A 15,632-nucleotide genomic window follows, 5' to 3' on the forward strand; every position below is an offset into this window, starting at 1 on the left:
TTACAATGTGATCGCTAGGCGGTGATACCCAAAACCATGCATGACGCCGGTTCCTCTCTCCCCTCTCTGTACTGATCTGTACAGCGGAGGGGAGAGATCGGATAGAAGCAGCGCTGTGGGCTGTATCTGTAGTGCCCACAGCGCTGCTCTGTGACAGCCATCCCTCCATACCCAGCCATTACTCTGCAATACCCTGCCAATACCCAGCAATACCCTGCCAATACCCTGCCATACCCCGCCAATACCCTGCCATACCCCACCAATACCCTGCCATACCCCGCCAATACCCTGCCATACCCCACCAATACTCTGCCATACCCAGCCATACTCTGTCATACCCAGTCATACTCTGCCATACCCAGCCATACTCTGCTATACCCAGCCATACTCTATAATACTCTGCGATACCCAGCCATACTCTGCAATACCCAGCCATATTCTGTAATACTCTGCGATACCCAACCACACTCTGTAATACTCTGCAATACCCAATCATTCTCTGCAATACCCAGCCATACTCTGCAATACTCTGCAATACCCAATCATTCTCTGCAATACCCAGCCATACTCTGCAATACTCTGCAATACCCAATCATTCTCTGCAATACCCAGCCATACTCTGCAATACTCTGCAATACCCAGCCATACTCTGCAATACTCTGCAATACCCAGCCATACTCTGCAATACTCTGCAATACCCAGTCATACTCTGCAATACCCAGCCATACTCTGCAATACCCAGCCATACTCTGCAATACTCTGCGATACCCAGCCATACTCTGCAATACTCTGCGATACCCAGCCATACTCTGCAATACCCAGCCATACTGTGTAATACTCTGCGATACCCAGCCATACTCTGCAATACTCTGCGATACCCAGCCATACTCTGCAATACCCAGCCATACTCTGTAATACTCTGTAATACTCTGCGATACCTAGCCATACTCTGCAATAGCCAGCCATACTCTGCAATACCCAGCCGTACCCAGCCATGCTCAGCCGTAGCCAGCCATACTCAGACAATATTACAGTGGGGGGAGATGTCCATTACAGTGGGGGAGATTGTGAATATTACAGTGGGGGATATTTTGGATATTACAATGGGGACTATATGGTGGTGGAATTTTCACAGGTTTTTGCAAATTCAATTATTATTTGCTGATCCAAAAAATTATCCGATCTGTGACTCTGATCCAAGGAACGATCCGATCCATGAGTTTTTTGATCCGTTGCACCCCTACCAATGATGCTCTAAGATGTATTAACTGTGCATTCCAAGGATTTTTAAAATATAATTTTCCCTCGTTGACAGCCCATGCAGATGAGCAAGGAAGTGTCTAGCCACCATGTGAGAAAATCCCTCTTAGACAAGTTTAGCCACCTTCACACTGCCATCTTTGACTACTATATGCATTCAGCAAATGTAGTTTGAATGTTTTAGTATGCAGAGCATGGTTATGACAATTCATCTCTCAGACCTGCTTTACAAGCCAGCCATATTGACAGGATACACTTTTTGAACAGAAATTGAACCCAATAAAATGAAAGGAACCAACATTTTAATTCTTGAAAGCAAACAATTAACGTCCAGCTACATTGCATGCCATTTTATAGGTGGCTACAGCTTTACAGGTGAATTCCAGGTATGATCTGTATTGCATACTTACATTGGTCCAGCTTGCAACATACTGTACTTTGACAACAGGCACTGCGGCCATTCACAAAACACCTTGTACGGTATTTATTTGTAATCATGAATAACTTGTATTCATTAAACATTAAAGGTATTTTTTAAATGGAGGCAGTGCTGGATGAGCACTGTTGGTATGAATTATGCATACTGTATACACATTGGCCCAATGGAGCAATATTTTGGCATATCCTGATTTAATCCAATCCCAACTTTGAGGGCATTTTGTCATTCATATCTCATCATCCTCCCTTTCCATTTAGAAGCACAGGCTCTTCAAAAAGCCACCCCCTTTGATGTTGTTTTGGTGTGGCTAAATCACAGTAAGACAAGCAAGCATAAAATTAATTAAATTCCCAACTCCAGAAAAACAAGTGTTCATTTTTCAGTAACATCATTTATGTGAGGACCTCTGTAGTGACAGACTCCACTTTATATGGCTTGTAAAACCCTTGCCGCCATCGCACAATCTATACCCAAGGCAGGCGAGGCTGTAGGTGGCTAATTTATGCCGATTACATCATCCTCCACATTATAAGTAATCATGGGATCACCCAGCCTCACTTACATATCTGTCACATTGCTCAGAGAAACTTTTAATATGTTGGGAGATTTCTGGGCACGTTCAGTATCTGGAAAAACAGGATTGTCGCACCATGAGTAACTTACTATTTTGCTGGAATACATAGCACTATGCTCAAAACATTAGGCAAGCACCAATTTGGCTTTCTTCGTATTCGCAAGAGGTTTGTTTTAATTAAAAGGGCATGTGCTCTGGGGCCATCCGGAAGATATGGACACCAATTGGTCAGACACTGTCACTTTGTCCATTCAGATCAAAGTGACAGTGTGTTTCTAAAGGACCCTGCTTTACTCACATTACCTTGTAGCTCCTTTCTCTAATGCTGCCAGATAAAGTAACCTGTTGGTATGGGGGGAATATTAGACCTGCTCCTACTGACAGTCCAGGGGTATAGCAGCCACTATCACTGGGGGGGGGGGGGGGGGGGGATATCACCATTCCACCTAGCCTCTGACACCAACTGACATATTAAACTTCAGTGTCTGCAACAGACGCAGGAGCCACACTTGGTTGCTGGTAGGAATGGGCCAAACACCCCCCTGTTTGGTTTGCACCAGAACATTCAAACATCGCGAAAATTCGGAACCAAATTATCAACCCCACTGAAGTCTATGGGACCTGAACTGTTAAAATAAAAAAGTACCCATTTTGAAGGTTTATTTGCAAGTAATTGGGCATACAATGGTTATAAGGGTCCGGGTCCTGCCCTGGGGGACATGTATCAATAAAACAACAAAGTTTGTGAAAAATATTATATTTAAATGAGCAGTGTTTTTTTTTTTTTTATAAACTGAAAGCATAAAAATGAAAAAAAAAAAAAACTTCCAATATAGTGCCTAGGGGGTCCCCTTAGCCCCCGTACACACGGTCGGACATTCTGCCAACCAAATTCGTCGGATTTTGTCCGTCGGATTGTGTCCGAAACTGTTGCATACACACGGTCGGACAAAGTTGGCGAAAAATCCGATCTTTCAGAACGTGATGATGTAATTTCGTTACGATGGGACTACGTTCAGGCTAGTAGCCAATAGCTTTGATGTAGGAATTTGATCTGAGCATGCGTGGCACTTTGTCCGATCGGAATTCTCTACACATGATCGGAGTATGTCCTATCGGACCAGTTTGTCGGAAAATATTTCCAACAAGTTGGAAAATTTGGTCCGACGGATATTCTGACAGAAACAGTCCGATGCATACCACACACAGTCGGATTATCCGACAACACAGTCCGATAGGACACATTTCGACAGATTCTCCGACCGTGTGTATGGGGGCTAAGTCTACCTGTAAAGTGGCAGATTTGTACCATGTCTAGAATTTGCTGCAGCAATAATTGCATTTATAAAGCCCAAAAAAAAAAAAAAAACATTTTCCCTGCAAGCTGCCTTCATTTTACTCAGCAACAGCTGAGGAGCCAGTGTGTATGATGAGGCCACAATGTAGTGCACTGGAAACAAGATTAGAGAGTTTTTGCATACATTCTGGTGTCACTTTGACTTTGGATAGAAGTAAGGGGTGTGTAAAAATTGGTCTTTGGGTGTCGGTGGCGCCTTCCCACTGTAACCCTATAGAGGTACTCTTGATGAAAGCAAGAATTGGCCTTGCTGTAAAAAGTTGCAATGGTATGCACCTGTCAAACAGGTGCAGAAAAATTTGTCTTTGGGTGTTAATTGTGCCCATGAAACCTATACCAAAAACAATCTTCCAGATGAAATGATTGAACACCCTCAAAGCTAGGCAGCCTCAAAGTCCTGCAGAGATTCCACATCCCAAAAAGACTTAATCAGTGACATCGGCATCAAGGGCTTCATACCTGGTAAACCAGGACTGATTCATTTTTATAAAAGTCAAACGGTCCATGGAGTTTGTGGACAGACGTGTTCTATGATCAGTAACAAAACTTCCTGCAGCAGTGAATGCCCGTTCTGAAAGCATGTTGGATGCAGGGCAGCCCAACAACTCAATAGCATGCTGGGCAAGTTCTGGCCAGTGGTCTATTCTCATGACCCAGTAAGTCAGTGGATCGTCAGCTGGAAAGCTCTCCATCTGTTTTGGCCCCATGGTAATCGTCCACCATGTGATGCAGATGCTGCCGATGGGATGTGGAAGCTGACGGTACTGGGCGGCGAGGACTAAAAAAATTCCAAAATTCCTCACTTAGGCAGGCTACTTCTCCATGCTCCTCTCTTTACCAACAGAAGACTCAAAACTGTTTTCCACGACACTGAAACCTACTGGAGTCAGGAAAAACGTTCAATCAAATCTTCTTTAACGTGTCCTCAAGAGATTTTAGCTTCTGCATCTCTGTGGGGATGGGATGGGTTCTGAGATCTTCCCCTTATAACAGTGGTCAAGGAGGATTGCCAAGCAGTAATCATCCTTCTCCTTTATGCCATGTATTCTTGGGTCCTTTCACAGGCTTTGAAGCATGAGGTTGTCCCTGCACCTCATATTTGCCGAGGCTTGAGAAGCAGACTCCTCAGAGTCACTCAGGATGACAGCATCTGGAACTTCCTCCTCCCAGCCATGTACTACTCCCAAGGGTCCTGGGGTTGGAAAGCCATCGCTTACAGATTGACGCATGTCTTCCTCTTCTTCAAATCTTATGAAAGTGCCAGAATCCTCCTCCTCATTCTCCTCCCCTCTCCTCCTGTGTTCTGTGACATAGGAATGATGGTGTCTGGATAAATTGGGCCTTGAGAGGAAAGGAAGTCCTCCTCTTTCTCCTGCTTCTCTGCCTCCAGTGCCTTGTCCATAATGCCACACAGAGTCTGCTCCAGCAGGAACACAAAAGGGATTGAGCCACTGATGTATGCACTGTCACTGCTCACCATCCTTGTGGCCTCCTTAAATGGTGACAATACAGTGCATGCATCTTTAATGATCAGCCAGTGGTGCAGTAAAAAAAAAGGTGAGGTGACCTGAGCCTACCGTTGTGCCGTACTGGCACAGGTACTCGTTGACTGCCCTCTGCTGCATGTTTAGCCGCTGCAACATTCCCAAAGTTGAGTTCCAGCTGGTGGGCATGTCAAAAATCAAGCGGTTTACAGGGAGGTGGAATTCCCGCTGAATTTCAGCCAACCGAGCACTGGCTGTGTATGACCACCTAAAATGGCTACAGACTCTTCTGGCCTGCTTTAGTACATCTTGCAACCCTGGGTACGTAGTTAGGAAATGCTGCACCACCAAATTGAGGAAATGTGCCAGGCATGGCACATGGGTCAACGTTCCCTGTAGGGCGGACATGAGGTTTTAGCCATTATTGGACACCACCATTCCGGGCTCCAGCTGGCATGGTGTGAACCACCTCTGGGACTGTCCCTGCAGAGCTAGAAGAATCTGTGCTCCAGTGCGGTCCCTGTCCCCTAAACACACCAGCTGAAGCACTACATGGCACCTTTTAGCCTTACTCTGGGAAAATCCCTTTGAGCGCTTAGGGGGGACCTGATGTTCATAGGACAATTCTACAGAGGAGGGCATGGAGGTGCCGGAGGAGGAGGAGGGGGTAGAGCTCACAGGTCTGGCATCATCACCACCAGCTGTATGGAGACATGGGAGCACAACAAGCTGCAGCACCGAGCCCTGTCCTGCATCCTTTTCAAGTTGCAAGCAGCGTTACCCAGTGTGCTGTGAACTAAATATATCATCCCTGCCCATGCTTGCTGGACCACGTGTCAGCAGTAAGGTGGATTTTACTGCTGACTGCCTTGCCCAATGATACCAGAACATTTCCTTCCATGTGATGGTAGAGAGATGGAAAGGCCTTATGTGAAAAATAGTAGTGACTGGGAACCTGTATTGTGGTACAGCACATTGTGCGAATTCACAGAAAGGGGCAGAAGTTGGAGAGCCAACAGCTTTGACAAGCTTGCATTCAGATGCTGGGTATGTGGCTGGCAGGGACTGTATTTTTTTTTCCGCTGCAGCAGATGGGGCAGATAAATTAGCTTTTTACAGTCTACAGCTGGTGGTGTGCTGCTGGCAGATGTGCTGCTAGGACCTGGGACACCCTGTGCTATACCATCATCCTGTCAGTGGAGGCTACTGAAAGGTAGTGACTCGGTAACACAGGGGCAGACTGAAGTGGGTAAGGAGGAGGAAGAGGGACAGATTTGCACCCCTTTTACAGGCATAAAGCACATGGGCGTTAATTAATTTCATTGGCCAGAATAATAATTTATTCTGGTCATTAAAATGAATTAACGCTCAAGCGCTAAACGCTTGTAAAAGCATTAGACACATTTTTCAAGTGACACGTTTACACGTGTCAAGCATTTTTCCTGCCAAAACGCTGCTGCTCCTTGATGCACTGGCCCTGGGTTTTTTTCCTGCTTGTAAACACCCTGCCACTAAAAGATTCTAAAAGTTTTACAAGCAATAAAAAAAAAAAAAAAACACTGGTGTGCATGAGGCCTAAAGATCACAAGGCACTGTGAAATGTTACATGCTACACTTTTCTTTCGGGGGGGGGGGGGGGGGAGGTGCAGCAGTAAGAACACTCAGCTGAGCTGCAGCCACTATACTGCCCTATACTACTCACATCTGCCACTATACCAACCTATACTACTCACATCTGCCACTATACCAACCTATACTACTCACATCTGCCACTATACCCTATACTACCCAAAGTGACACTATACATTACAGTGTGTAATGGGGGGGAATTTAATTTGGTATAATTCCCTGGTTATGTGTATTTTTTGTTTATAACCAGACTCAAAAGGCACACCCAATATGTAGCAATATTTAGCCACACCCTCTCCTTGCCACCATGCACATAGCATGCCACAGGTCACCATCTTCCTGGTCGGGGCCCTAGTGCATTACTTTGCCCAGAGGCCCATGATATTATTAATCCTCAACCTCAGGACCAACATCTGAATCCAGTAATGGCTGGGCATCATCAAGGAGCAAGTGAAGAATGCTGTGGTCAAATAACTCAGCTGACTACTCAATAGCTGATGATGTTGGGGCTATGGCAGGAATAGATGTGGACAAGGAGGCAGGTTTATCCACTCTGGCAACTGCAGGGGACTGCACACTTGTCTCACTTGCGTGACAGAGGATGAGGAGGAAGAGGAAGGTGTAGTAAGCCAGTCCACCACCTTCTCTGCATGCTGTGGCTGGATAGCATGGGCTAACTCACTAAACAGAGGAAATTATACCCTGCCTGAGGACTGACAGGACTGACCACCAAGTCCACCTTTGCCTTGGATGCATTTGTTGCTGGGCCCCTTACAGTGCCAAGGGAATGTCTGCCTCTCCTTGTTGTCCTCCTAGACATCATTTGGAGGGAGGGGGGGGGGGGGGTGCTTATAAACAAATGTAAACGGATACACTATAATAGACTGCAATATAATGCACCAAACATACGGTGACACAGAATTATATGGCGTTAAACTGGCAGTATCTCACGCAAAACTATATGGCGTTAAACTGGGAGTAACGCACACAAAACAATATGGCGTTAGTGTGTGTTCAACTGTCACAACACTGACGCTATCTGCACTGTACCTACTTTAGCTATACACTAATGTCAAGATTACTGACATGGTCTCACTATACTACACTGAAACTATATGAGCTGTCCCTACTCTACACTAATGTATGAATGACACGGTCTCACTACACTACAGTGAAACTATCTGAGCTGTCCCTACTCTAGCTGCACACTATGCAAAGCTGAATGATGGTCCTCTTCACTACACTCACACTATCCCTAGACTGATACTAAACTAATATTCTACACTATGGATGAGCCCGATGTTCGAGTAGAACGTAAGTTTGATTCGAACATCGGATGTTCACCGAACAGAGAACAGTATGCAGTGTTCGCGGCAAATTCGTAAGCTGCCGGAACACCGTTAAAGTCTATGGGACACTAACATGAAAAATCAAAAGTGCTAATTTTAAAGGCTAATATGCAAGTTATTGTCATAAAAAAGTGTTTGGGGACCTGGGTCCTGCCCCAGGGGACATGTATCAATGCAAAAATGTTTCTTAAAAACTGCCATTTTTTCGGGAGCAGTGATTTTTTTTTTGATGCTTAAAGTGAAACAATAAAAATAAAATAGTCCTTTAAATAATGTGCTTGGGGGGTGTCTATGGTATGCCTGTAAAGTGGCACATTTTTCCCATGTTCAGAACAATACCACAGAAAAAGTCCATTAGCAGGCCCTTTGGGTCTGCTATGAATATTAAGGGGAACCTCAAACCAAAATTAAAAAAAACATTGTGTGGGGGTTCCCCCAAATTCCATACCAGACCCTTCAGGTCTGATATGGAAATTAAGGGGAAGCCTGCACAATTTTTTTTTTAAATTGCGTAGGGCCCCCTCCAAGGACCATACCAGACCCTTATCCAAGCACGCAACCTGGCAGGCCACAGGAAAAGAGGGGGGATGAGAGAGCGCCCCACCTCCTGAACCATACCAGACAACATGCCCTCAACATGGGGACAAGCGCCTCATCCCCACAACTCTTGCCCGGTGGTTGTAGGGGTGGGGGGCTTACACAGGGGGTAACCGGTTACAAGTACCCCGGGGCTTAACAGAGTACTTGTACCCCGTTATCCCCTGTGTGAATTGGTAATGGGATACAAGTACCCCTACTATTTCACAAAAAAGTGTCAAAATGTCAAAAAAGACAAGACAAAGCTTGGGACAAGTCCTTTATTAAAAATAAAAATGTCCCACAATGTCCATTCATCTTCTATCATGCCGGCGTCGGACTGAAAAAAAAAAATCAGCAACCAAACCGCCTCCATGGGAGTCTCCCGCCATGTGACAATTCTTCGCTGTGACAGTTCTTATATAACTGAGAGTGGGGCCACCCGGTGAAGTAACTGGGTGGCCCTGCCCCCTCTGACGCCACAGCGACTTCCCATGGCTTCCCCATGGCGTCAGTTACCCCGTTACCATTTCACACAGTGGTGAGGCCAGGATCTGTGGGTTCCCTTGTTAAAGGGGAATTCCAGATTCCGATAAGCCCCTCGCCCACAGACCCCCACAATCACCGGCAAGAGTTAAGCTGTGTATCATCCACAACTTAACTATCCTCAGCCAATGCCTTACAGGAGGACTCCCCTGTCCGCCCCATACTACACCAGGAGACCTCCCCCCACCCCCCAAAATTATACTGGGAGGCTCCCCACCAAACATTACACACTACATATACACTATATTGTACATTACACACGCCTGCACTATATATACTATATTGTACATTACACACTACATATAAACTATATTGCACATTACACATGTCTACAGTATACTGTACATCACACACACCTGCACTATATGCAATTGGCTACACCCACTGTTCATCGCTGCGCGTGCTGCATTACTACTCTTCTAGGACACACAGAGGTGACCCAGGTATTTTACAATCCCAGTGTATGCTACAAAAAAAAATGCCAAGCCCTGCTGAAGTGTTTGGGTTTGGCTCGAAGAAAAATTGGCAACCCTAACCAGGTCCCCAAACACTTTTTATGGCAATAACTTGCATATAAGCCTTTAAAATTAGCACTTTTGATTATTCATGTTCGTGTCCCATAGACTTCAACTGAGTTTGTGTTTTCCGCCAAATTTTTTGCCTGTTCGCATGTTCTGCTGCAAACCTAACAGGAGGATGTTCGGCTCATCCCTATTCTACATTGACAATTGAAGCAAAATAGCACAATATAGCACATTTTAGCACACTAACAAATAGCACTGAATAGAGCCCTGTTCTATTTCTCTCCACGCCGAAATCACACTTAAAATGACTGCCATTGAAACAATACTCTTATACTGTGGGGCAGGAATGAGCCATGATTGGATAAAGTCATGATGACCAGTCATGACTGACAATGCTTTGTGCCCTGAATGGCTGAAGTTTTCACTGCTTCAGCCAATCAGGGCTTGCAATGCACTGTTCAGCGCTATAATGCATTGTGGTCAGTTAATGGTCGAATGACCCGTTTGTTCGTCTGTAGCCGAACAACGAAAGTTCAGCTCAAATTTAAGCTCGGGCCGAACCATCCCTAGTGATAGTACAGTGAATGCATCCTTTATGAGCTGCCATTGGTGTGGGGAAAAAAAGACGAGCCGGCCTGAGCCTGTCATTGTGCCATACTCACACAGGTACTCCATGATGACCCTCTGATGCATGTGAAGCTGCTGCAGCATTGCCAAAGATTGGTTCCACCTGGTGGGCATGTCACAAATCAGGCAGTTTACAGGCAGGTGGAGTTCCCACTGAATTTCAGCCAACCAAGCGCTGGCTGTGCATGACTGCCTGAAATGGCTACAGACTCTGGCCTGCTTTAGCAGATCTTCCAACCGTAGGCACCACCAAATTGAGGACATGTGGCAGGCATGGCACATGTGTCAATTCTCCCTGTCTAAGCCCCTGTACACACGGTCGGACATTCTGCCAACCAAATCCGTCTGATTTTGTCCGTCGGATTTTGCCCGTTGGATCTTGTCCGAAACTGTTGCATACACACGGTCGGACTAAGTTGTCGAAAAATCCGATCATTCAGAACGTGATGACGTAATTTCGTTATGATGGGACTAGTAGCAAATAGCTTTGATGTAGGAATTTGATCTGAGCATGTGTGGCACTTGGTCCGATCAAAATTCTCTACACATGATCGGAGTATGTCCGATCAAACCAGTTGGTCGGAAAATATTTCCAACATGTTGGAAAATTGGGTCCGACGGAGATTGGGACGGAATCAGTCCGATGCATACCATACACAGTCGGATTATCCGACGACACGGTCCGATAAGACGCATTCCGACGGATTCTCCGACCGTGTGTACAAGGCTTAAGAGCAGACAGGAGGTTTGTGCCATTATTGAACACCACCATTCCTGGCTCCAGCTGTCGTGACATGAACCACCTATGGGTCTGCCCCTGTAGAGCTGCAAGAATCTCTTCTGCAGTGTTGTTCCTTTCCCCTAAACACACCAGCTGAAGCACTGACTCATTGAATAGCCCATGAAATGCTTAGGGGTACTTGTGGTTCATAGGACAATTCAGCAGAGGAGGGCATGGAGGTGGAGGAGGGGGAAGAGGAGGGGGTAGAGCTGACAAATCTTGCATCACTAGCAATAGCTGTATGGAGACATGGGGGCACAATAAGCTGCAGCACTGAGCCCTGTCCTGCATCCTTTGCAAGCAGAATTGTCAGAAACTATGAATCAGACTGAGACAGAAGTACAGTTAAATCACACTTGTTTAATAATAATAAAAAAATTGGAAAAGTAGCCACATGGATGCATAGCGCTCTCAGAGGTAGGACGTTGAGACAGAAGGGCGCCAACTCCAGTCTTAGAAGCATCAACCTCAAGAATACAAAGGTAACGTAGGATCAGCATATGCCAACACAGGAGCAACACAAAGGCAGCCTTGAGACTCTGAAAGGCCTTAATGGACTCTGGAGACCAACTCTGTGGCCGCGTACACACGCGGGGACTGTTCGCTGAAACTGTCCGCTGAAACCAAGTTTCAGCGGACAGTCCGCTCGTGTGTGGGCTTTCAGCGGACAGTTTCAGCGAACAGTCCGCTGAACAAGGTTTTTCGGAAATTCCGAAAAACTGTCCGCTGAAACCTTGTTTCAGCGAACAGTCCCCTCGTGTGTAGGCTTGTTCGTCAAACTAAGTTCCGCGCATGCTCAGAAAGGATTTACAAGCCGAAAGTTATAATGCAGTGTATAGGACGTCGTATTTTTCGTCCCGTCGTACGTGCCGTTCACGTCATCGCGCACGGTTTCAGCAAACTGTTCGTCCGTCGTGTGTGGCCATGTCCGTCCATGCTAATTTTGAGCGGACTGTTTGCCGAAACTGTTTGACGGACAAAGTTGGGCGAACAGTCCCCGCGTGTGTACGCGGCCTGTGAGTTACCGTCCTTTCTGGTCATATCAGTCAGGGGCTTGACAAGAGATGAAAAGTTAAAAATAAACTTCCGATAATAGTTCGCAAAGCCAAGAAAACTCTGCAGAAGACGTAAACCTACAGGTCAGGGCCACTGTAGGACTGCTGAAAGTTTCTCTGGGTCCATCAAAAAATCAGCAGTGGAAATGACCAGGAATTTAACCTGTTCACGATGGAATTCACAGTTCTCCAATTTACAATAGAGATTGTTCTCTCTTAGTTTCTGAAGCACACGACAGACATCTGTGTGGTGGCTGTCCAGGGACTTGGAAAATATGAGGATATTGTCAAGAGAAACCACAATTAAACAGTTTTCCACTCATCGCCCTCCTTAATTCTCATGAGTATGTATGCCCCTCTCAAATCAAGCTTCGTGAAAACTGTTGTTCTCCTGGGGGGTTAAATAACTCAGTAAACAACGGAATCAGATAGGCATTCTTAATCGTGAAACAATTGAGACCCCTATAATCAATACAAGGTTTCAGTTCACCACTCTTCTTCTTCACAAAGAAGAAACCAGCACCAGCAGGAGAGGAGGATATGTGGATGAAACCTTAAGAAAGTGCATCTGCAACATACTCCTCCATGGCCTTATCCTCCAAGACCGACAAAGGGTAAATTCAGCCACAAGGGGGTATGGCACCAGGTTGAATGTAAATTGCGCAATCATACGACCGGGTGGCTTGACCTTTGTCAAAGACTTTGCTAAAATCGTAAGGGAGGAGAGTGAAGAGGGGCACATGACCTTGGCTACCTTCTGGAAGCATGTCTTACTGCATTTTGGTGACCAGGAGAGAACCTCAGCATGAAGATAATCAAAAGAGGGGTTGTGCCTCTGTAACCAAGGATAACCATTAACCAGTGGAAACTTAGATGAGGAAATAACTTGGAACTGGATTATCTCATGATGAAGAGCCCCTATGGCCATGGACAATGGAACAGTCTCATGAGTCATATGGGCAGGCTGTAGAGGTCTTCCATCAAGAGCCTCAATGGCAAGTGGAGTGTCACGCAGCTGCAGTGAAATCGAGTGGTTTGATACAAAGGTAGCATCAATGAACAGGCCTGCAGCCCCAGAGTCGATTACAGCCTGTATCTCCAAACCAGGGGCTTATCCTTCTGAATAACTGGAGATGAAACAACATCACCTAAGGTCTGTCCATGATAGGACCTCAAGGTTCAGGTGTTTCCTGGACGGGTAGGACAAGACTTCAAAAAGTGACCTGCCTGGCAACAATAAAGGTACAATCTCTCCCTCCTCCTAAGGGTTCTCTCATCTGCAGAGAGACACGTGAAGCCCAAGTGCATGGATTCAAAAAGTGACCTGACAACATTTCCTAATTTATCCTAGAATCCACAAAATTCTGCTTAACTCATAATTTTTTCCCTTTCGAGAACCAATACCATGTGCAGACTCAGGGCACAGCTATGGTGGCAAACGTTGCCCCCAGCTATGCCAACCTGACAATGGCCCTCTGGGAACAACGTGCGATTCGGAACAATAACCCTTACTCTGAACACATTGTGTATTTTGGATGATACATAGACAACATAGTCGTCATCTGGGACGGGTCTTGACCCTTGGCTGGTCATTTTGTGGCCTATTGTAATGCAAACAATCTAGGTCTATGTTTTACCACAGTCTGTGATTCCCAACACTTTATCTTTTTTATAGCTAGATTTTACTCATGCTGACGATACTATTCACACAAAGAACTACACAAAACCGACCGCAGGCAACTCATACCTCCATTTTCATACTTGTCACCATTAAAGATGGATTTCCAACATACCAAAAAGCCAATTTTGTTGCTTAAATCACAACCGCACCCGCCTATAGGATTTTACCAAACAGAGTAATCTCTTCAAAAATAAGTTTCTCGAGAAGGGTTATCTCGCCCCCTTAGTTCAGGGAGCTTATAACCATTTTCTCAGTGAAGCACCCAGACCCAAACATCATCAGTCCATCTCATCCTGGCAGACACCCAGATTCATTACCCAGTACCACACACAGCATAAAAAGATTGAACACATCTTCCAAAAATACTGGGGTATATTACGAGAAGATCCCCACCTTCAAAATAGCCTCAGCGATCTACCAAAATTCACATATAGAAAAGCCCAAAATATAAAATGAAAAATAGCACCCATCTTACCATCATCACCACCTCACAGAAACACAAATAACACACACAACATATATCTAGAAGCCAACTCAAATCACAGCACAGTTAATCCTACTATGACTTTTATCTCTCCAAAAATTCAATGTTCTCCCGTTCCAGTACAATAAAATACACAACTCAGGTGTGAATTGTTCAACTGACTGATATACTCAACCTTTTAGTGTTTTGTACTTTATTCTCATTACGTTTGGAACACACATTTCATTTTAGTTAAAACTACAGACTATATGTATACCTTCAGGCCTGTGGGCCCATGTATGCGTTGTTATATTTGTTCATTTTTGTAAACGTCAATAAAATACTAAGGAAAGGAAAATTAGCACCCAACAAACTAAAATCCCACAAAGCCATACCAACAGCCACCCTCTCACTTTCCTAGACATAAAGGGAATATGCCAATGCCGCTTGTTTAACTGCTTAACGTGCACATTTGTCCAACATGGACAAAAACTATTTACCACAAAAGGCAAAACATATCCCCTTGGTGAATTCTTCAACTTTCAACAGAATTGTGGTATATTACCTCTTGCCCTTGCGGTCTGCTATTAAAGCCTTACGAAAAAGGTTCAGAGAACACAGACACTCCAAGGAAGACATTAGCGACCTCACTATTCCAAGACACTTCACTGAATTCAATCAGGGCTCCAATGGCCTAGAGGTCTGGGTCATAGAGACCATCCTGGGTAGTTTCCCTCGAGCCGAATCCATTAAGCGTATGTGCGAGAGGAAAACCTTCTGGATATACACTCTGGATAGTTTAAAGCCAGGGGGGTCTGAACGAGGACATCAAAATTCACTCCATCTATTAACATAAACTGGTACCTACAGACACAACCATCCTAATCATAGCTATTCCCTATAACCCACCATCAGCACTCACCCTAGTGCTAAATAAATCCATGATTTTATTCCCTCTTCCCCCTCCCATCTTCTTCATTACCCACACGAGCCCAAGGGCCACTCACAGTCACGTTTACTGCAGAAACCTTTTTCTAGCCCACATTGCTCTGAAGATGAGTGTGTATATGTAATAACATTTGCACATGGGTGTGTGCATGTACCTGTGTGTGTATGTGCATGCCTGTATTTGACTGTTTTCATAATCTCTGCACAATGACTCAATTCCCTTATGGGTGCAGGTGTGCGTATGTGCACACATATATGCATGTGTGTGGATGTGCTTTGGGTACCTCCAAATCAGTACTATTGTCCATAATTGCTCATAATTTGTTATAAACTAAAAAA

Source organism: Lithobates pipiens, unplaced genomic scaffold (assembly GCF_037356315.1).
Source record: "Lithobates pipiens isolate NorthernLeopardFrog02 unplaced genomic scaffold, aLitPip1_a1.2 Scaffold_28, whole genome shotgun sequence".
In the NCBI taxonomy this organism is placed as follows: Eukaryota; Metazoa; Chordata; class Amphibia; order Anura; family Ranidae; genus Lithobates; species Lithobates pipiens.